This window comes from Anomaloglossus baeobatrachus, chromosome 5, assembly GCF_048569485.1.
Source record: "Anomaloglossus baeobatrachus isolate aAnoBae1 chromosome 5, aAnoBae1.hap1, whole genome shotgun sequence".
In the NCBI taxonomy this organism is placed as follows: Eukaryota; Metazoa; Chordata; class Amphibia; order Anura; family Aromobatidae; genus Anomaloglossus; species Anomaloglossus baeobatrachus.
Genome location: NC_134357.1, coordinates 296,161,405 through 296,184,746, shown reverse-complemented (window position 1 = coordinate 296,184,746; position 23,342 = coordinate 296,161,405). Strand labels below are relative to the sequence as shown.

The window sequence follows — 23,342 nt, the reverse complement described above, 5'->3', positions numbered from 1 at the left end:
CGTCTGCTGTGGTGGAGCTGCCGGTTGCCGGGAGGAATCCTCGCCGGAGATCCCGCGGGTCGGAGGTGGGCGGAGCTTCGGCGAGGCCTACTTCCGGTCCGCGGCCTGCAAGGTCCCGGAGCGGAGTAGCGGCAACCCCCGGTGATGTGCGGGCCGGGGGTGGAGCCCAGCGTATCGGATTGGCGGTGGAGACTCCCTGCAGACGGCAGGGGAGCGACTCAGGACGGATAGTGGAGGTGGAGTGCGGCGGCGGGCAGAGACGAGCGGGAGAAGAGTGCGGCGGCCCGGCGGCCATGGTGCGGTCCCGGATTACGGTCCCCTCCGGCGAGGATCGGGCTGGGGGGGGTTCCCGGCGTTTGTCAGAGGCGGGACGGCAATCCCGCAGTCGGCAGGGAGGGAGCCCAATGAGCAGGGAGGACGCAGCAGCGGCGCAGCAAGGATACCGGAGGCCAGCAGGGATGGACGGCGGTACGGCGCCACGTCGTGCCAAGAGACTGAGGTCCAGCAGGAGGCGTCCGGAGGAGCAGGGTGCGGTGACCGTGGGGGTCGACGGCCGCCAGGTGCGGGCTGTCCCCTCGCTGGTCCCCCCTGTGGCCGGCAGCGGCAGTTCGGACTCCGGAGGGGATGAAGAGTCGATGGCAGCGACAGGCCGGACGGAGCGACAGCAGGATGATCGGGGCACGGCTGTGCCAACGTCGGTGCAACGGCAGCCGGGTGAGCGAGCGACAGAAATGTTTAATGCTGTGGGTAGTGCGGGCGGGGGAGGGGGTTCCTCCGCGGGAAGTGTTGCGCAAGGGGCGAGTGCGGTCGGTCAATCTGGTCTACCGGGCCCGGATTTTTGGGGACAGCTTTTGGGCGTGTTGCAGGGGTTGTCGGCGGAACGGGGTAGTCGGATTGGGCCTGGGGCTCCGGTGGGGGCGTGGGTGGCCCCCTCGGAGGTAGTGCAGACAGAGGCGCCGGGGCGTGAGGTTGCAGCGCGGGACACTACCGCGGCGGTAGATGCGGGACAGGCGGCCGGTGGGGTGGCTGCCGTGGGTGCGAGTAAAGAGGCGGAAAAGGAAAAAGAGAAAGAGGATGAGGTTGTGCGGTTGGATGATAGGGCGTGGAGTGAAATTTATGTGTGTTTTGAAGGTCAGTTGGGGGTTCATTTAAAAAAGGAAGTGAGGGACAAGATTTGGAAAGGGGAGTATGTGGAAATTTTTTCCCTGCTTCCCCTGGAGAAGTTTAATTTGGATAAGGTGAAGCCCAGTGATACAAAAAAGGAGAAGGAGGATGAGGAAAAACGGAGGTATAGGTTGATCCCGAGGACGTTTACCAATTGGCTGCAGGCCTTTGCGATCTTGGCTAGCGTGATTGGGGAAAAGGAGCCGGAGCATTGTTCCGCTCTATTCGGTTATATGGACACGATAGGGGAGGCGTATAGAGTATACGGCGGATTAGGGTGGTTAAGATATGACGAACAGTTCCGGCAACGGAAGGCTCTGCGGCCTGGTGTTCAGTGGGGACACAAAGATATTTCTTTGTGGATGCGGCTAATGACGGCTCCGGCTCAGCCCTTTCGAGGTGGTGCCGGGAGCCCGGGTGCGAGCGGTGGGTCCCCGGCTGGACAGAAAAAGGGGGCTTGTTGGCAATATAACGAGGGCCAGTGTAAGTTCGGGGCCTCATGTCGTTTCAAACATGAGTGTTCCGGATGTGGAGGTTCTCACTCCCTGGCAAGGTGCTTTAAGAAAGGAAAAGGAAAGGCGGGGGAGGGGTCTGGAAAAAGGGAGGACGCCAGTGAGGGTAGAGGCGATGCTTCCCTATCTAAATAGGTACCCGGACGTTAGAGCGGCGGAATTGTTGGCACGTGGTTTTACGGAAGGCTTTCGGATTCCGTTTGAATCTGAGGCTCCGGTGTTTCGCCCGGGGAATTTGAGGTCCGCAAAAGAACATCCAGCGGTGGTGAAGGAAAAGCTGCAAAAGGAGGTGGAGTTGGGGAGGATGGCGGGTCCATTCCAGGACCCGCCATTCTCCAATTTAAGGATTTCCCCCCTTGGGGTGGTGCCTAAGAAGGAGCCGAACAAATTTCGGCTCATCCATCATTTATCTTATCCGGAGGGATTGTCGGTGAATGATGGGATATCACCAGAGTTGTCGGCAGTTTCTTATGTATCCTTTGATAAGGCATTGGAGCTGGTAAGGGCTGCCGGGCGGGGGGCCCTAATGGCAAAGGCGGATGTGGAAGCAGCTTTTCGTTTACTTCCGGTGCATCCAGAGAGTCTTCATCTCTTGGGGTGTATGTGGGATGGGGAATACTATGTGGATCGCTGCCTGCCGATGGGCTGTTCCATTTCGTGTGCACATTTTGAGGCATTTAGTACCTTTGTGGAATGGGTAGTCAAGGACGTGGCAGGGGTCCATTCAGTGATTCACTATTTGGATGACTTCTTTTGCGTGGGTCCGGCGGGCTCTTCGGTTTGCTCCTTGTTGTTGTTTACGTTAGAGCGGATTGCGAGGAGCCTGGGTATTCCGTTGGCAAAAGAAAAAACAGAAGGGCCGGTGACTGCTCTATGTTTTTTAGGTATTGAAATTGATACACTGGCAATGGAATGCCGATTGCCTGAGGGGAAGCTTCTGGATTTGAAGGCGTCGGTGCGTTTTTTGTATCAGGCCAAGAAGGTGCGGTTGCGGGACTTGCAGTCAGTGCTCGGGAAATTGAATTTCGCTTGTCGCATCATGCCGATGGGGCGGATCTTTAATAGGAGGCTGGCAAGTGCAACCGCGGGGGTAAGAGCTCCGAATCACTTTGTCAGAGTGACAAAAGTGATGAAGGGGGATTTGTTGGTTTGGGAGAAGTTTTTGGACCGGTACAACGGTCGGACTCTTTGGATAAGCAAGGCTTTGTCCAATAGCCAGTTGGAGTTGTATACTGATGCGGCTGGAGCGACAGGTTTTGGGGCAATTTTTCAGACGCACTGGTGTGTTGGAAAATGGCCAAAGCTTTGGGTGGAAACAGGTCTGGTGAGGAATTTGGCGCTGCTGGAATTGTTTCCCATAATTGTAGCAGTGGAGTTATGGGGCCCCGATTTTTCCGGAAGAAGGGTTTGCATGCATTGTGACAACATGGCGGTGGTGCATTCCATCAATGCGCTGTCGGCAAAATCCCCGCCGGTTGTGGGGTATTTAAGGCACTTGGTGTTGCGTTGTTTGGAGTTGAACATTTGCGTGGTGGCTCGACACGTGCCAGGGATTCGAAACGAGGTGGCTGACGCGTTATCACGGTTTCAGTTTTGCAGGTTCAGGAAGCTGGTGCCGGGAGCGGACGCGGATGGAGAATCTTGCCCGGACGGGCTGTGGGACCTGGCATCGGTGTAGCTTTTGAGGGGATTAGGAGATCGGTGTCTGAGGCTACTTGGTGCCGATACCAGGCGGTGTGGAAGGAATGGGCAGAGTTGGAAAGAAGGGACTTCGTGGAGTCGGGTTACAAAGACCGAGTGTTGGGGGTCCTGATGTTAATTAGTGGGGATTTTTCGGCAGGTCGGTCCGTTTCGGTGATGGGTGGCAAGCTGGCGGCATTGGCCTTCCTGTTTCAGATGCAAGGGGTCCGGGATGCGACTAAGGATTTTCTGGTGCGGCAGGCAATGAAGGGTTTTCGGAAAGGGGCCCAGTCGCGTGACATGAGGCGGCCGGTGTCCTTGCCTTTGTTGGGGTGTTTAGTGGGATGTTTGGGGGAATTGTGTTCGTCTCCTTTTGAGAGGGGGTTGTTTTCGGTAGCTTTTGTATTGACGTTTTTTGGGGCCTTTCGCATTGGTGAATTGGTCAGCCCGACTAAGCAAGCAATGGGTGGTTTGATGATGGAGGATGTAATGCTGGGGGAGGATAGAGTGGAATGTCGGCTTCGTTTTTCGAAGACGGATCAGAGGGGGCGGGGGCGCTTAGTGGTGTTGTTTGCGTTACCGGGACACCAACTGTGCCCGGTGGTACAGGTTTCGGAGTTTATAAAGGTACGCGGAGGTTACCCGGGCGTTTTCCTGCGGCATGCGGACGGATTGGCCTTGTCGCGTTACCAATTCATTGCGGTGCTGAAGATGGCCTTAGCTCGGGTGGGGGAGGAGCCAAGTGAATACGGGTCTCACTCCTTCCGGATTGGGGCGGCAACGGAAGCCGCCAGGTGGGGTTTGAGTGAGGATTGTATCCGGCGGATTGGGAGGTGGGAGTCTTCCAGGTTTCGCTTGTACATTAGGCCTCATTTGGTCAGATGATGATTCGGGGGTGGGGAATTCCTGTTTTGTGTTTTGATGCTGGTATGTGACAATTTTCTTGGCTGTTGCTGTTTTATTCGTGGTGTTTATATTTTGTAGTCCCATGCCTTGTGTGGATCCTCGGGCACTCCTACGTGTATTGGGGAGCGTTGCGGGCGGATGTGCGTCACGATGGTCGGCAGCTTGGAGTGTCGTGACGGAGGCCCGAGTAAAGTGGCTGGGAATTCGGGGCATGACCTGGGGTAGGGTGCGCCCAGAGGTGGCTTATTATAGCCGTATGGATCGTGACCCGGATGTGTTAATTTTACACGTGGGTGGGAATGATTTGGTAGTAAGGTCGGCAAGGGAATTGAAAAGGGACATAAAGTTGGACCTGTTACATTTGTGGAGGGCGTTCCCGGGCATTGTGATCGTTTGGTCGGACATCATAGCTCGGACGCAGTGGCGTTTTGGTAGGTCGGTGGACCGTATTAATAGGGCTCGGAGTAAGCTGAACCGGGCAATTGGCAGGTTTGTGGCACGGAATGGTGGTTTGGTGGTGCGGCATAGAGAATTGGAGGAGTCCACGGAACAGTACCTAAGGGGAGATGGAGTTCACCTGACCGATGTGGGTCTGGATTTATGGATGTTGGGTTTGAGGGATGGCCTGGAGCAAGCACTTGGGGTGTGGGGGGCCCGGGCCAAGTAAGGTGGTCACTTGGCCGGTCTGTGGCGGGGGGATAGGTCCGTCTGAGAGGTTGGGAGTACCGACAGTCGGTTGGTTGGTACGAAGTCGCTCAAGGGGAGTGGCTTCGGAGTGGATGGGAACTTGCAGGCGGAGGTCCTGCAGGTTCTGGGTGGGGGTAATTAACGATGGAACGTTATTACCCCTCACCTTGGGCCGGTTGGTCACGGCCAAGGTGGTCCTCTGGGCCGGTTTGGAGGTTACGGCCGGGGGGTTAAGAATGATGGTTGTTTCCCTCTCGGATGGATCTATTAGTGGTTTTGGTTATAAGGGTATATATGTATAAAGGTTATGTTTAACAATGGGTGGCATGTTGAGCCACGAGTTTGGTATACATATATACGGTTAAATAAAAGCTGTGGCCATTCCTTGCAATAAAGTCGTAGTTATCGTCTTTATTTAAGTAAATAGGGTATGGGGGGTAGAACCTGTTAACCTGCTTATCCCTTATAGATGCGTCATGAAAACCTGCCAATATTTGCCTGAGCTACTTGTGAAGGTACGCCGTATGTCAATTTCTGCAAATCAGCTACAGCTGCCACCGGTCTGTCAGTTCTGCAGCAGCGCTTGTAAGTGCCAGCTCACCAACTGGTGTGCAACGTGACCGCACGCTGGAACGCCATAGTTATAGTTCGCCATAGTTGTAGAATGTGTGACGCCCTGGCACAGCCAGGTTGTCACAGAAAGAGTTAATCCTCCTTGGTAATCTGATCTCACACCGGTGCAGCATGACAAAGCACAGCCCCCAGTGTAAGGGAAAAGCAGAGGAGAGGGGAGGGGCTGGAGCAGAGAGTGTGTGGAGAGCAGACAGGACAGAAGTCTGGAGTTTAGCTCCCAGGCTGGGAGTGAAGCGTTCTCCAAAAGGGCCGGGACAGGCCGTAGTGAGGAAGGGGCCAGAACAGGTAGCCGGAGCCGGGCGGTGGCCCCTCGGTACCTGGGTACCCGGATCACTACAGGGGAGTAGATTCCCCGTTCCCGGCTGAGGAGAAAGAGGAAGAGAGTGGAGAAAAAGGCACTTTGCTGCAGGGAAGGAACGACCAGGGCTGCTGCACCGTGTGTGGGACACTAACACCCCCGTACCGAAGGCTGCGGACACCGGCAATTCTTAGTTCACCAGTGACTCCGTGTGACTTTCTTGTGAGTACACCCGTGCCCTCGGGCACCGCACTGCAGCACTGCGCCCTGCTCCCTGCTTACCCCATCACCGGGCCCCGGGACAACCAACCCCCCTACCCACGGAGGGGACATAACAACTACGCTGCTCCCTGTCATCGCTCCCGGGATCCCCTTCCAGAGCAGCGGTGGTGTTCCACCATCACCACAACCGTGGGTGGCGTCACGGACAATCTCCCTTACCCAAATCCCCTTTTACTGTGGAGCCTGGGATCACAGACCGGGTCACGCTACCGTGATACCCACAGAAGTGACTCTGTGGCCCGGATCTGAGTACCCCTGGTCCCCGGGCGAAACATTTGGCGTCACGAACAGGATCGAACCCATCCAGTTACCTGGAGGAAGTGCGCCTTGCCCCGTCCGTCAGCGGCGTCCCGCTGAGGAAAAATCCCGAAGTCCGCCATTTTAGCCGCCATTTTAGGCGCCAAAAACAACAACTTGGCGCCTTCTTCTCCGAGCGGTGGGCGCGAAAAAGAGGCTCCGCCCCCTGAGAACGCGGGCGGAAGTGAAGCTCCGGAGGACCGGAAGCGAAAGAGAAACTTTAAAAGCTGCTGGAAGGACTGCTCCCGAGTACCAAGGGGGAGCAGAAAGAAGGAACCGCAGCTTATGTGACAAGGACTGTAAAGGCAGGGACGCCAGGACTCTGCCAACATTTGGTTCCTGGAGAGGCTGCCGCAGCGATGCACCGACCCGTTACCCCTGTTACCGGTAGCGGAGCCCGCAGCGCCTGTTGGGGAGGACCCAGACCTGGGGTCCCTAGGCCTCACCTTTGTCACCACCCTGCCACCGGCCCCGGCAGTCCGCCCGGCCGCGACGGAGATGACGACGGCTCCGGCAGTCCGCCCGGCCGCAACGGCAGCGAAGTACCGGTCCCGTTGACCAATTTGGGGCTGTTCCTGGACTGGGGTCAAGGGGTGCTGCCTGCGTTTTAGGGGCAGCACCAAGGCTAGGTTGTTTGGGTGGGTGACTGAAGGACCCGTTACACAGTTATTATTATTAAAAGTGTTATTTGTTGTTGCAACGTTGAAGCAATGTGCATCCCGCTGTGGGAAGATTGAAAATGTTTAAAATGTTTTATTCTTTTCCAGTTTTAATAAATGTTGGTGCCTCGACGGCCCGAGGACGGGCCGTGTTTTACCAAGGGGGTGTGTGACGCCCTGGGACAGCCAGGTTGTCACAGAAAGAGTTAATCCTCCTTGGTAATCTGATCTCACACCGGTGCAGCCAGACAAAGCACAGCCCCCAGTGTAAGAGAAAAGCAGAGGAGAGGGGAGGGGCTGGAGCAGAGAGTGTGTGGAGGGCAGACAGGACAGAGGTCTGGAGTGAGCTCCCAGGCTGGGAGTGAAGCGTTCTCCAAAAGGGCCGGGACAGGCCGTAGTGAGGAAGGGGCCAGAACAGGTAGCCGGAGCCGGGCGGTGGCCCCTCGGTACCTGGGTACCCGGATCACTACAGGGGAGTAGATTCCCCGTTCCCGGCTGAGGAGAAAGAGGAAGAGAGTGGAGAAAAAGGCACTTTGCTGCAGGGAAGGAACGACCAGGGCTGCTGCACCGTGTGTGGGACACTAACACCCCCGTACCGAAGGCTGCGGACACCAGCAATTCTTAGTTCACCAGTGACTCCGTGTGACTTTCTTGTGAGTACACCCGTGCCCTCGGGCACCGCACTGCAGCACTGCGCCCTGCTCCCTGCTTACCCCATCACCGGGCCCCGGGACAACCAACCCCCCTACCCACGGAGGGGACATAACAACTACGCTGCTCCCTGTCATCGCTCCCGGGATCCCCTTCCAGAGCAGCGGTGGTGTTCCACCATCACCACAACCGTGGGTGGCGTCACGGACAATCTCCCTTACCCAAATCCCCTTTTACTGTGGAGCCTGGGATCACAGACCGGGTCACGCTACCGTGATACCCACAGAAGTGACTCTGTGGCCCGGATCTGAGTACCCCTGGTCCCCGGGCGAAACAAACGCAGTAGTTGAATATCAGCTACAACAAGCCTGTCGGTATTCCAGTCAGCCTCCACACATAAGAACCGATGAGTGGGCAGAGATCTATGATATTTTTCTACAAAACTCTGAGGAATCAACCAAGATGTGAGCGACGGTGACATAATAATCAGCGTAACCATCCCACTTCTGTTTCTACTCAAACACTCACTGCTCACAATTAAAGAGGAAGCTTTGTTCGGGGACCAGGTGCAAAAGGAGGAATAAAGTACACGAGGTGATACTATCAAACCCAGCCTCATCTCATCTTCTTAGCGCGGATTGGGTGACAATGAGGAGGAGGAGGTGGACGAGGAACAGGAGATGGTTGCTTGTGCTGCAGAGGTACTACCCACACTAGCTTCATCCTGTTTGTTCAGCGTGGGTGGGCTAAAGAGGAGGAGGAAGAGAGGGATGATGAGGAGGAGATGGAGAGTTGTCTTCCTGGTGGGGACAGTGAAGTCTTGTCTGTTGGGAGACAGGCACACATGGCTGACTTTATTTCCTGCTGCCTTGCCTCTGACCCTTGCGTTATACGCATTTTGGCCAACACTCATTACTGGTTGTTCACCCTTTTTGACGCACGCTAGGAGAACTTTTCATCTCTCCTTTCTGCAGTGGAGAGGGCTAGCAAAATGGTGCAAAATCAGAATGCCCCAATCGAACAGTTAATACAAAAATTCTGACAACGATGGAAGCAGAGATCATAGGTATTTGGGCAACATGGAGGAGAGACGAGGCAGACACACACCAGGTCCAACAGAAGCAGGGGAACATTATCAAAGGTCTGGGATAGTTTCCTTAGACCCTCCCAGCGACCAGGCCCAAGGTAGTCTGACAAGGAGGGAAAGTTTTGGAAGATGGTGAAGGAGTACCTAGCTGACCATAAGAGCATCCTCCATGATTTCTCTGTGCCATATGGCTATTGAGTATCCAAGTCGGACACATGGCATGATCTGTCCCTCTACGCCTTGGAGGTGCTGATTTGCCCTGACTGAAGCATTTTCTCTGACAGGTTTTTAGTGCTACTGTGGGGCATAATAACATTTAGACGTATATCCACTTAAACTGAAAATGCTGACTGGCTTACTCTGATCAAAATGAACAAGACCTAGATTGGTCCAGACTTATGAACCCTGCCTTCCTTTTTTTCTGTTGTATTCCCATGCACCCCTTCCTACCCATAAAAGGTATGAAGTTCATGGTTTCTTCTTTTTCTCCTCATCTTCCACCATATCAACATGGTAATTTGTGGCCCTCGCTCCTATTTTGTACAGAGTGTGCATGATGCCCTCTTTCATAATGTTTTCAGAATATGTAGGAGGCATACCTCTACAATTCTCTAACATATATGTATACCCCCCAGAGGTAAATGTTTTTCAGCCCTTGCACTTACTGCATAGATTTTCCTAGTCTAGGCGTCCCACTCCTTCAAAATGGGAAAAATATATTTTCTGAGGCCCTCCTTTACGTGTTTTACAGTGTGTATTGCAGTCCCTCCTTCTAATTTTTGGCAGCCCTTTCACTTAGTGCATAATCTTCTTAGTATAGGCATCGCAATCCTTCAAAGTGGGAATAAAGAAAATTATGATGCCATTCTCTACGTCTTCCAGGATGTATTGCAGTCACCCCTTCCAATTTTTGACAGCCCTTGCACTTAGTGCATAGTCTTTACGAGTCTAGGAGTTCCCCTATTGGACAATTTTAACAAAATGTGTATGAGTCACTCTTTTAATGTTTAATACAGGGTGCATCCAAGTCCCTCTTCCCTCCAATTTTTGTCAGTTTTTTCATTGTCCCCTAAGGCTTTGTGAGTTTCAGAATCCCTTCATAAAGTAACCGGATCTGTTTGACCATGTCACACACACCACATGCTCAAAGAAGGTAGTAAAATGTTAAAATTACATTTACTTGTGGGTGTAGTTTTATTTCCTCCTCTTCTATGTCATCTACAATAGTCATAGGTGACAGGAAAATACAGCGACAGATGGCCCGGCTATTAACAGGTGGAGGAGGCATTTCCCCCCCCCCCCTCTTTTTTTCCTAACATTTTTTCTGTAAAATCCATTTTATCTTCAGTTTTGTAGGTTTTGTTTGTCAGTTCGCAAAAGTGGACTATTTTTTGCATCAAATCTACAAGTCACAAATAAGCAACATGTGTATGAAATTTACGTAATCTCATTGATTTTGCAAATATCAGAATTCCTTTCAGGTTTTGTGGCAAATCAATCAAATCAATGGTGCTGAAGTGGCCCATTTTAAACTTGGCAAACCAGTTCGTAACTGTGGAATATGAAGAGCATTGATCCCAGAATGTCTGCGACATATCACAATAATTATCCTTCTCGGACTTTCCTTGCAAAAACAAGAATTTTATCACTGCTCTGCTTTCAGTTGCTGTGAATATCGCATTAGACTCCGCCATTTTGTTTTCCCACATGCGTAGAACACTGTTACCATAAGCAACAAACACAAAATTTTGAAAACATATATTAGACACATAAGGCTTTCATGGGATGTAACATTCGTTACCATAGAAACAAAAAATATCACAAAGCCAAAGACTTATCGACAGCCCCTCGTACTTGGATAGCTCCCGTCCGAATGTCCTATCAGCTCGATTCGAGTACTGAGCACTAGAGCATTTGCGCTCTCGCTCGTCACTATTTTTTTTATATAAACAGTAACAAATATTGATTGTGATGTCCAAAGAAGATTTGTATTGGATCTTGTTTTTGTATCTGTTTACATGGAAAACAATGTAAAACATATTGCAACTAAAAAAACAGAAACTGATCCCAGCTGGGAATAGAAGGGAAATGATCACAAAATAAAGATTTTCGTTCACCACAGATTTAAAGTCTGAGTAGTGTCTGAGTAGTGGACAATCCCTTCTCAATCCCTGTTTTCCCCCAGAATAAATAACAACACTTGCACTCACCTCTGGTGCCGATGTCGTTCCAGCGGTCTTAGTACGGCTCTGCAGGGACTCACGTGACATGACAATCCATACGGCTGATCAACCTACCTCAAATTAGAAATGTAGTTCTCCTGATTAGCTATGCGTTCGGATTGGCCGCTTCCATCCTTTGTTCTGGCTTGTAGATCGCAGTACATTTCAGAGGGCTGAATTCACTTGTCCCGGATCGCATGTAGCAGCAGATCGTAACACAGTCCATTCTGCATCAGGACTGTAGGATAGACAAGGATGGAGAAGGATGGAAGCGCTATTATGTTGCCTTCTCTAAAGGCAAGGCCGCCCAGTCACAACGCAGTTACGACCACCAATCAGACCAGAGGGGGGCACGGAAAAGGCAATGGAGATGCACGCCTATGTTACTAATCAAGATTTGAATCGTGCTATGTGACAGGGTCCCAGCGACCGTCGTATCGTTGCTGCGTCATTAGGAAGATCTGACTGTTTGACAGTTCACTAGCGACCCTGTAGCGATGTACCAGCGATCCTGACCAGGTCGTATTGTGGTCGGAATCACTGGTACGTCGTTTAGTGAGACGGTACCTTTAAGTCTAAACAGGATGCAGACCACTCCATGACCAAACAAAATGCTCGTTCATTTGGGGAATTTCAAATAATCTTTTGAGCTGCACAAAGATCATCAATCTCAACAGCACATCTCTTGTGTAAACAGTACTTATGCTGCCTAGAACAATGGCACGCTATACACACTGAATGAGATTACAAATAGTTCAATGAACATCGTGCGTGCGTGCATGTGGCAGAGCATTTTGTGCGTGCGTGTGGCAGAGTATTTTGTGTGTGCGTGCGTGGCAGAGCATTGTGTGTGTGCGTGCGTGGCAGAGTATTGTGTGTGTGCGTGCGTGGCAGTGCATTGTGTGTGCGTGTGGCAGAGCACTGTGTGTGTGTGTGCCTGGCAGAGTATTGTGTGCGTGCCTGGCAGACCATTATGTGTGCGTGCCTGGCAGACCATTGTGTGTGCGTGCATGTGGCAGAGCATTTTGTGCGTGCTTGTGGCAGAACATTGTGCGTGCATGTGGCAGAGCATCGTGCGTGCGTGGCAGAGCATTGTGTGTGCGTGCATGGCAGAACATTGTGTATGCGTGCGTGTGGCAGAGCATTATGTGTGCGTGCATGGCAAAGCATTGTGTGCGCGTGGCAGAGCATTGTTTGTGCGTGCATGGGTGAGAGCATTTTGTGCGTGCATGTGGCAGAGCATTTTCTGCATGTGTGGCAGAGCATTTTGTGCGTGCGTGTGTGTCGCCCCCACGTCAGCAGCCGGGCTGCTCGGATCCGGATCCGCAGTGGCTCGAGGGATCTCCGGATCCGGGGGTCGTGCAGACACTCAAATAAAAAGGGGTTGTAATATGTCCAGGGGATTGTTGTAGATAGTTCATGACGCCACCCACGTTGTGCGGTAAGGTGAAGTACCACCACTGCTGTTGGATAGCACCCAGGGGCGATGGAGTGGCAGCTGGATGTTAACCCCTCCGTGGGTAGGAGTGGATACCCCGGGGCTCAGTGTCCAAAACACGGGAGGTGATGGCTGTTGGTGGTGATGCACTGGGACGGACCGGAGGGTGTTGGTGTACTCAGGATTGAATAAATGCACACAAGTCTGCTGGTAAACCAAGGTGTCAGTGGCCGGCTGCCGCTTTAGGGTGTATACGGTTCCCACACCCGGCTGGTGTATCAATGTCCCTTCCTCTGGCACTTTGTATTTTCCTTCTATTTTAGACGACCTCGTATGGAACGGGGAAGTTCACTCCCGCTTTGGTTTTGGTTGGGAGATTTCCCCTCGAAAACTGACCCTTGGGATCTCAGTGGGTTGTTGCGGATACCCAATCCCCCACGGTGGGCTGCCGTTTAGCTCTATCTGGGCTAACACACTGGAACAACGTGTGGAATCTTGCTTCCAGCCTGGTTAATCAGAGAAGGGGCTTGCAACCGTCTTCTAACTAGGGTCCAGGTACCCTGCCTGTGCACGGTTTCCAGACCGGATCTCCGCTGTCGGTACCAGCGGTCTCCAACCCTGTCCCGGTCCACTCTGGATTTCCCGCGACCGGACTCCCGTCGCCTTTGGACACGGTCCACTGCTTGCCACCTAGCCAGTAGACCAGGGCCACTACCCTGGCTACCCTTCACTAGGCTCAAACTTGACTCTCCTCGTACTTGCACTTCCACTTAACTCCTGGTCCCGCCCACTGGTGTGTCCTTCCTACCCTGAGGGGGTGGCTAGGATTTTGTGGCTGATGGAACCTGGTGTGGGATGGTGTTGTGTGGGGTGTGTGTTTTTCTGTGACCACCTGGCGGTGCCAGGGCGTCACATTCCCGGGCGTCACGGGTTTAATACAGCCCGTCCGCGGTCTGTCCGACCACTGACGTTTATTTTTCTGGAATGAACGGGAAAAAGGTAAAAAAAACATGTTAAGAACATTTCTTCCCTTTATGGAAGGCACATTACTTTAACGTTGCAAAAACAGGGTTAAACATTACTTTCCCCTCCTCCGTTCGCCACCCAAACAACCTGGTACCTTGGTGCCACCTCTAATCATTGTGGGCACCCCTTTTCCAAGTTCCAAGCTGTTCCAGGTAACGCCTGCATGGTCCGTGTAAAAAGTTCCTTACCGGCAGTCCATCTCAAGGGTAGATAGTCCAGGGACCCTTGCCCTGGAGGTTAGCCACCGGTTTCATTAGTGACTGGGCCTCGGCCTACTCCACCGCAGGCCCTTCCTCTAATCTACCTCTCCAGAGGCAGTGCAGTGGGTGAGGAGTAACAAAAAAGTGGAAAGGGGTATTTACAGGACCCAAGAATGTTTTTGGGGTGACCTCACCAGTTCTGAGGTCTTGGTCCATTTTTAAACTGTTAACGAGGGTTAACTTTAACAAAAGAACGGATAGCCGGGAACCACTACCATTTACTTTGTATCTTCCAACGGGGACCGGGAGGGGCTTTGGAGACATGGCTGCCCATCGACCACTATCCACTTTTTAATGTCCAGGGCGAACCACCCCCTTTTTCCGCAGTGTCGGGTGTAACTCACCAGGTCCCCAGGTTCCAGATCTCGGTCTGAGTGACATTCCTCCGGGACACGAAAATTTTGGAGTCCAGTCCCGGCTCGTAGATGAACCCCCATCCCTTTTGGGGGTTAAAGTGGTGGACCTGCCCTCGGTAGGTTGGGCCCCACACCCGGAAGGTAGCCTGCCGTAGGTGGTCCTTCTCTTGGTAGGTGCGTGCTAGCACCTCGGCTTTACGTTTCTCCCGGGCAGCGATTTCCTGCTTCAGCTGCCGCTGCTGTTGCTCCCAGTATGGGGCACGGGTTCCGTGCTCCTCCTCCTGCTTGGGAGCTTGGCCCACACGGATGCCCTTGGTGCCGGCTACGACCAGCCTTTCTCTCTGCCGAGGGCCCCATGTTTTACTGGCCTTCTCTACTTTCCCACAGGTACATCCCGGCTGCTCCACAGCTGGGACCGGGCACTGGGTAGCAACCCGCGCGGCTGCCGCGGGTGGCTTCTGATCGGGCACCGCCTCCGTTGCGGCTGGGTGGACTGCCAGAGACAACGTCATCTTAGTTGCAGCCGGGCGGACTGCCGGAGCCGACGTCGTCATAGTTGCGGCCGAGCGAACTGCCGAAGCCGACGTCATCATAGTTGCGGCCGGGCGGACTGCCAGAGCCGGGGGTGACGTCACCAAGGCTGCGGCCTGACTCAGGGCCAGAGGGGAAGTCTTCCGGGCTGCGGTCCGGCGCGGGGCCGGGATGGGTGTCGGAGCGGGGATGCAGGCAAAGCCCAAGGTCCCCATTGCTGGTCCTCTTTTTCAGACAGGACGTGTTCTGCTGTCGTTATCAGGGGTAGTGGGCCGATCGGGGTACTGGCCGCGGCCCCTCAGCCAGTACGGCCAGTTCCTGGAGAACATAGGGGCGTGAGTCACCGCTTACCCGCTCCTCTGAGGCCAAATCCAACTCGCGCGCCCAGACAGCTGTAGCCAGGCCCTTCATGACGGTGGTCCACCGCGTCATGATGAAATGCGCCTGGGCCTGGATTTTCCAACACATCTTCTCCGTTTGTGCTTCAATCCAGTCGGCGGTCCCAGGAACGGGCCTCTCCACATGCTGGTTGTCGGACCCCTGAGACATCCTGCCGCTTGCTTGTCCAGGAACGGGATTTGGCAAAGTCCTGGTGTCCCTGCCTATTATCTCCTTGTGTCACATGCCGCTTTTTCTGTCCTCCTCCTTGGTTTTTCGACAGCATTCTCGTTGGACCCGCTGTCCTTTGCGCTTCCTATCTGGGGAGTCCCCAACTTCCGCCCGCGTTCCCAGGGGGCGGGGCTTCAACTTTGCGCCCTTTTCCGGGGAAGAAGACGCCGGGCTTGTTGTTTTTCGCACCCAAAAATGGCGGCTATCGAAACATTTTGAAACGGAGCACCGTTTACAGTCCAAAACAAGGCACACTTCCACCAGGTAGGTGGATGGGTTACAATCCTGTTCGTGACGCCAGGTTTTGAGGTGTGCCGCTTCCACATCAGCAGCCGGGCTGCTCGGATCCTGATCCGCTTTGGCTCGAGGGATCTCCGGACCCGGGTATCGTGCGGACACTCAAATTAAAAAGGGATTGTAATATGTACAGGGGATTGTTGTAGATAGTTCGTGACGCCACCCACGGTGTGTGGTAAGGTGGAGTACCACCACTGCTGTTGGGGAGCACCCGGGGGCGATGGGGTGGCAGTTGGATGTTAACCCCTCCGTGGGTAGGGGTGGATGCCCCGGGGCTCAGTGTCCAAAACATGGGAGGTGATGGCTGTTGGTGGTGATGCACCGGGCCAGACCGGAGGATGTTGGTGTACTCAAGATTGAATAAATGCACACAAGTCTGTTGGTAAACCAAGGTGTCAGTGGCCGGCTTCCACTTCAGGGTGTATACGGTTCCCACACCCGGCTGGTGTACCAATGTTCCTTTCCTCTGGCACTTTGTATTTTCCTTCTATTTTAGACGACCTCATATTGAACGGGTAAGTCCACTCCCGGTTTGGTTTTGGTTGGGAGATGTGCCCGTGAAAACTGACCCTTGTGATCTCAGTGGGTTGTTGTGGATACCCTATCCCCCGCGGTGGGCTGCCGTTTAGCTCTATCAGGGCTAACACACTGGAACAACGTGTGGAACCTTGCTCTCGGCCTGGTTAATTAGAGAAGGGGCTTGCAACCATCTTCTAACTAGGGTCCAGGTACACTGCCTGTGAACGGTTTCCAGACCGGATCTCCACTGTCGGTACAGGTGGGCTCCAACCCTGTACCGTTCCACTCTGGATTTCCTGCGACCGGACTCCCGTCGCCTTTGGACATGGTCCACTGCTTGCCACCTAGCCAGTAGACCAGGGCCACTACCCTGGCTACCCTTCACTAGGCTCAAACTTGACTCTCCTCATACTTGCACTTCCACTTAACTCCAAACTTGAACTTCAACTCCCAACTAGCACTCAACTGACTGGTTCCCTCCCCCGGATCCTCAAGACCCCTAGGTGGGTGCTCCCAATCCGCCGGGTCCCGCCCACTAGTGTGTCCTTCCTACCCTGAGGTGGGTGGCTAGGATTTTGTGGCTGATGGAACCTGGTGTGGGATGGTGTTGTGTGGGGTGTGTGTTTTTCTGTGACCACCTGGAGGCGCCAGGGCATCACACGTGCGTGGCAGAGCATTGTGTCAGCGTGCATGGCAGAGCATTGTGTGTGCGTGCCTGGCAGAGCATTGTGTGTGCGTGCCTGGCAGAGCATTGTGTGTGCGTGCATGTGGCAGAGCATTTTGTGCGTGCGTGCGTGCATGTGGCAGAGCATTTTGTGCATGCGTGTGGCAGAGCATTTCGGGTGGTCGTGCATGCAGAGCATTGCATCGTCATGCTGCTCGGTCACAAACAGTATATACACACAGTGTTCACATGATATATAGTATATACACACAGTATATACACACAATACACGGTATATTGTATATATACACGCTGGCTCCCCCTCCCTCATGCTGCTCGGTCACACACACAGTATATAAACACTGTACACACGATATGTAGTATATACACACAGTATATGGTATATAGTATATACACACATTGGCTCCACCTCCTTCATGCTGCTTGGTCACACACAATATATACACAGTGTACACACGATCTATAGTATATACACACAGTATATAGTATATACACTCAATACACGGTATGTATTATATGCACACGCTGGTTCCGCCTCCCTCATGCTGCTCGGTCACACAGTATATACACACTGTACACACGGTATATAGTATATACGCACAGTACATGGTATATAGTATATACGCATGCTGCCTCCGCTGCCCACATGCTGGGTGCTGTCACACACACAGTATATACACAGTGTACACACACTGCGTGCGTCCGTGTGGCAGAGCATTGCGGGCGTGCATGTGGCAGAACATTGCGGGCAGGCGTGCATGCGGCAGAGCGTTGCTGGATCGGGGCGTGCAGAGCGTTATGTGGGGAGCAGTATGCAGCTGTCCTTGGTGACACTTTAGACATTTGTGTTCACCAACAAAATGGCTCTGCACTGTGTCCCTACATTTCATTCTCTCTTATCTGTTGGAAACACTCAAGTTGGGAGGGGCAGCTGTGACATCACACACAGGGCAGACTCCGCCCACTTTACTGCAGCTGTAATCCAGGCTTTTTCTACAGTGGGATTTCTGTAGGATTTCACCAGCTGCTCCCCCTAGTGTTTAACAGTGGAAAATATCAAACTTTTTATTTTTTTTTATATTTTGCTCAATTAAAAACAAATAATAATATTTAAACAAAACATTAAAACATTAATACTTTACATTTTTTCAGTTATTGAAATTTTTTTTTTGGGCACGATACCTCCCCTTTAAGCGCAGTCTACCTGTCTAAACATGCTATTAAACAACCACTTTTGGTAAGTATCTGTAGCACCCCTGAGGTATCAGGTGCCACAAAATGTAACCTGTGGAAACCCAAACCCTGGAATATCCATGCCAGTCAACACACCAGCACCCTCAGGCCATATACATAACCCCAATTCCAGACTGGGAGACTGCCTAACAACAGGTAAAAGGATGGGGGGGCACTTATTGGCTAATTGCCACCCAATCTGTAGGGAGAGACCCAGCAAGGGGAAGGGCGTGTGGTCAGTTGGGAAGTTGCCGGGAAGGTATGTGGAGGAAGAAGTCGAGGAGGGGAGAGGTGGAAGTAGAGAGTTGAGAGTGAAAGTACAAAAAGAAGGGAAAAGACCTTAAGTAACAACTGAACGCTGTAACAGAAGTGAGGGACTGTGGATTAAGGAACCAGGACTCCAGGCACCATGGGTTACCTGTGGAAGTGTAATACTCCAGGAACCGCGGGATGCCTGTGGAAGTTTGGAACCAAGGCTCACAGGACTCAGCACAAGGCGGGTGCAGACCCTAGGACAGTGGGACACTTTATGGTCAACTGTTAATTCTGCCAGGTGAGGGGATCTCCAGGGTCCCTCACCAACCCAAAGAGTCTGAAGTATCAGCAGCAAAGAGGGGACCGGGGATTGAACTCCTTAAATAGTCTAGGATGCCTGCAATAGGACCAAGACTGAAACTGAGGGGTTCCCCAGAAGCTCTAGGTCACGGGAGCCCAATACAAACAAGTGTGCACGGAGGACAGCTAACCCAGGTCACAGCTGGCACAGAGAACAAGGGGAGTGGGAACACCTGTAACCGACACCATCGGGTCCAGGTACCAGCCACAAGTAAAAGGCAAGTTGAAACTGCAATACTGGTGTGGACTGTTTTCTTCTTGCCTCCGTACCCATACTCTGACTGTCCCCTACCATTGCTCCCTCATCATCCACTGCTGGGGCCTAGCCCTGCTTGCGAAGGGCCCAAAAAACCTAAGCTGCACTACTCCATCAGCCCCAGCAGGACCCTGCAGCCTCAATAACCTGGCCACGCACCGCAAGTGGTGTAGTCGAGAACTCTTATTTTATTTTTTTTTATTTTTCTTCCATTTTTCACCCCTTTTTTAATCAGACCGACCCCCAGGGTCATGGAACCGGGCATCGGTCGCGACCACGACTGTTTCCCCCTGCGCACCGCACACCCGGGACCAAGTACCCCACAGCCCTGGGGCGTCACAACTCCTGATCTGTAAATATCCCACATTCTATTCCACATGGATTGCTTATTACATCCCCTAGATGGGAAGTTATGATAATACTATCTTTGACCACTATTTATTTGAATACATTTTTTTTCCTCTTCTCTTTGTACAAGGTTTTTATCATTCTACATTCGTCTAGACATTACTAACTTTGGCATTATTTCTGTATATATTTGTACGCATTTGCACTTTATGCTTTAGTTATGTTTACAGATTAACACCTTCTTCATTTTCCACTTCTGGTGGTGTTGCACTTTCTATATAATGTGGGTCTATGTGGGGGTGTTTCCAATCATATCGGGGTGAGTCACCAATGTTTTGTTAACATTGTGCATCTGTCACTAGGTTTTTGTCACCAAAACTGAGAGCAACATAATGAAGAGACAGAGATCCTGATTCCAGAGGTTTGACACTTACTGGGCTGCTTGGTGTAGTTTTTATAAAATCAGTTTTATCAGCAGAAGACTTGTAAATCTGCTGCCAGGTAGTCCTCCATATTTATGAGCTTTGTATAACTCCCCACTATCGTTTGGCAGCTTTCAGCCTAAATCCAGGGTGCACAGAAAGATGCCAATTCATTGTATGTGCAGGGTTATACCGAGCTCAGCATTCAGAGAACTAACGGTAGAGCAGTAAAACAGGAAAAGGTATCAAAACAGCAGCAACCAGACCAGTAAGTGGCACATCACTGGAATCAGAACCTCTGTCACTACATTATGTTGTTCTCAGATGGGGTAACAAAAACCTGGTGACAAATTCCCTTTAACAGGTGGTAATTTTGTATGGTTTAATTATATTGGAGTGGAAATATGGTTTTGACTCAGAACAGACATTTGGTGGTACGTGCTAAGATGTATAGCCAATGAAAATAGAGAAGTTAATCACAGTACTTAGTATGCGATTTAAGAAATTGTATTTATTGTTAAGATAAGTTTTGATATCCACATACAGTATATAGTAGTGGCCAATGTTTCGGTTCATCGAGTATCTTGGTCATAGCCTTAAAGTGTAACCGTCATTTTAATTTTCATTTCATGAATCAATAGTAAACATGAAAGAAGGCAACTTTGTCTGATAAGATATATTACAAAGTTCTTTATTTTCATGTGTGCTATGGATTTATGAAATTTAAAGTAAAATGACGGTTACACTTTAAAAACAATCATGATAGCATGTCGTCATGTTAGCTGCTCTATGTTTTACTTATATGGTTGTCGGTAACGTTGTTAGAATGAAAGCTCCAGAGATATAGCCCCGAACTTCTTGTCTGGTACCCCAGATCTCCGACAAGCATCAATTTGAACTGTCATCATCAACAGAGAAATGAGTCACAAGCACCCTGCTGTATAACTCTCAGTCTTCAAGGCTGCAGAGTTGCTGTAGATCTGCAGCTTACAAGACATCACTGTCCTGATGTAGGTGGTGCAATGACAATACAGCCCTGCACTGTCCTTCTGTATATACAGGTCAGAAGAGGACACGGGGGTTGCGGTGAATGAGGGATCGAGATCAAGAGAGTAAAGGGCACTTTACACACTGCGACATTACTATCAATCTCGTTAGCGATGTGAAATTCTAGATCGCAAGTGCGATCTTTCGAGATCGCACATGCGTAAAATCCCCTATGTGCGATCTCGAAAGATCGCACTTGCGATCTAGAATTTCACATCGCTAATGAGATCGATAGCGATGTCGCAGTGTGTAAAGCACCCTTAAGTTTTTATATTAGTTTTTTCAGGAACCTTTCACCATGAAAATGAAGTCCAATCTCCAGGCACCATGTTATAGAACAGGGGGAACGAAGAAAATAAATGTATAGTCTTGTGAGAAAAGATTCAGAATAACATGTGTTTTAACCATTTAATTCTCTGCCCTTTCTGGGCTTTTTTTCGGTCCAGTGAGCAGTGGAATATGGAGATTTTGCCCGCCTACGTGGATGGCGTCCGAGGCATCATCCATGTAAATTGGCACAGGAGGACAGCGAAAGGAGGAACAGGAGGTGCAGATTAGGATGCCCATCAGACTGGACCAGACAATTTACATACAGTGTGGGAGATTTTATAAGGTATTTTTAGGGTCTACAGGGGAGGTCAGAGAGTAACATGCACCTTTATGGAATGCAGCACAGGTGCTGCTTAAGGTGCTAGTTTTAGTTTTAGAAGGCCAAAACCTAGTGACAAGTTCCCTTTAAGCTTACAGATACTAGAGCTAGAGGGTGACCAAAATATGTATATGTGAAAGCATCCCTACTGTCACCTTGAGTTTATAAATTTATTAGAGCACAAATAAAAAATCAAGGCAGTTTTTTTGGGGAGGAACATCATGGTCATTGACAACAAATGCGAAGTGTAAAGTCACATCCAACATCCATTCTAATGGCTGTTGCCTGATTAGAAGAACCGCCTGCTCTGAGTATCAATGTGGAGGCTGGTGGCCTGTGAGGGGTTTGTTTTTTTAATGACACCAATCAAACAGAGATTGTGTAGAATGGCCCAAATGTGGTTTTTGTTTAACTTTTCACACTTGTCACAATCTATTTCTCTAAATATCTAAATATATTGCGAACTAAGGGTACCTTCACACTTTAGCGATGCGCAGCGATCCGACCAGCGATCTGACCTGGTCAGGATCGCTGCTGCATCGCTACATGGTCGCTGGTGAGCTGTCAAACAGGCAGATCTCACCAGCGACCAGTGACCAGCCCCCAGCCAGCAGCGACGTGCAAGCGACGCTGCGCTTGCACGGAGCCGGCATCTGGAAGCTGCGGACACTGGTAACTAAGGTAAACATCGGGTATGGTTACCCGATGTTTACATTAGTTACCAGCGCACACCGCTTAGCTTTGCTCTCCTAGCTACAGTACACATCGGGTTAATTAACCCGATGTGTAATGCAGCTACATGTGCAGAGAGCAGGGAGCCGCGCACACTGCTTAGTGCTGGCTCCTTGCTCTCCTAGCTACAGTACACATCGGGTTAATTAACCCGATGTGTAATGCAGCTACATGTGCAGAGAGCCGGAGCCGGCAGCACAGGCAGCGTGAGAGCTGCGGAGGCTGGTAACTAAGGTAAATATCGGGTAACCACCTTGGTTACCCGATGTTTATCTTGGTTACAGCTTACCGCAGCTGTCAGACGCCGGCTCCTGCTCCCTGCTCGTTCATTTCGTCGCTCTCTCGCTGTCACACACAGCGATCTGTGTGTCACAGTGGGAGAGCGCCTTTGAAGAAAACGAACCAGGGCTGTGTGTAACGAGCAGCGATCTCGCAGCAGGGGCCAGATCGCTGCTCAGTGTCACACACAGCGAGATCGCTAATGAGGTCACTTCTGCGTCACAAAAAACGTGACTCAGCAGCGATCTCGGCAGCGATCTCGCTGTGTGTGAAGCACCCCTAACAAAATGATGCAGATAGCTTTAAATACAAACATTGAGGAAACCATAAAATTATGATAAATAGTTTACTCTTTTTAAGATGTGGTATTTGTCTTTCAATTGGTCTTGCCCCTATCCGCAAATAATAACTCCTAGTGCTACCAAAATAAAAGGTGTTATCTTACCTGAAAACACTGCTATGGGTGACACATCCAATTATCATCCACGCACAGCTTTAGAGTTCAATAATTGAAGATGTTCTCATCTTGACGGAATGAAAGTGGGATGCCTTCTTCAACATGTTTTTGCATATAACCAAAAACACAAAAATTTCTTCATCTTCTAAGGTTTTTGCAAATACAAATATCCGAAAAACACTAAAATAAAGAAGGATAAATCATGGAACAAATGTAAAAAAAAGTGTCAAGATAACCGATGCCTAAAGGATAAGAAAAATATTTACTTATTACTTTGAATTATCCTCACCCATAATTACTTTGAAATTATCCTCACCCATAATTACTTTGACAATTCTGTGGTGAAGCTTACAAAATTTATCCTCACCCATAATTACTTTGAATTTGACAATGACATATAAAGGATAAGAGACATTCCACACCACGGTCTAATGGAGAAGTGAAAGTGGCTCTAACACTTAAAGGATATTGCATGTTGTTAAAGTAAATTGCACAAGAGACATTT

The 23,342-nt window shown here is 50.9% G+C and overlaps 1 protein-coding gene across 1 annotated transcript in view; it reads right to left on the bottom strand.

The window, feature by feature from the left end:
- UNC13D (unc-13 homolog D) overlaps nucleotides 1-22,999 on the bottom strand; it is a 174,067-nt gene extending 151,068 nt beyond the window's left edge. Inside the window, exon 1 of the mRNA XM_075349607.1 lies at nucleotides 22,826-22,999. The gene's annotated coding sequence lies outside the window, so the exon portion shown is untranslated. The remainder of the gene's footprint in view (nucleotides 1-22,825) is intronic.
- Between the last annotated feature and the right edge of the window lie 343 nt (nucleotides 23,000-23,342).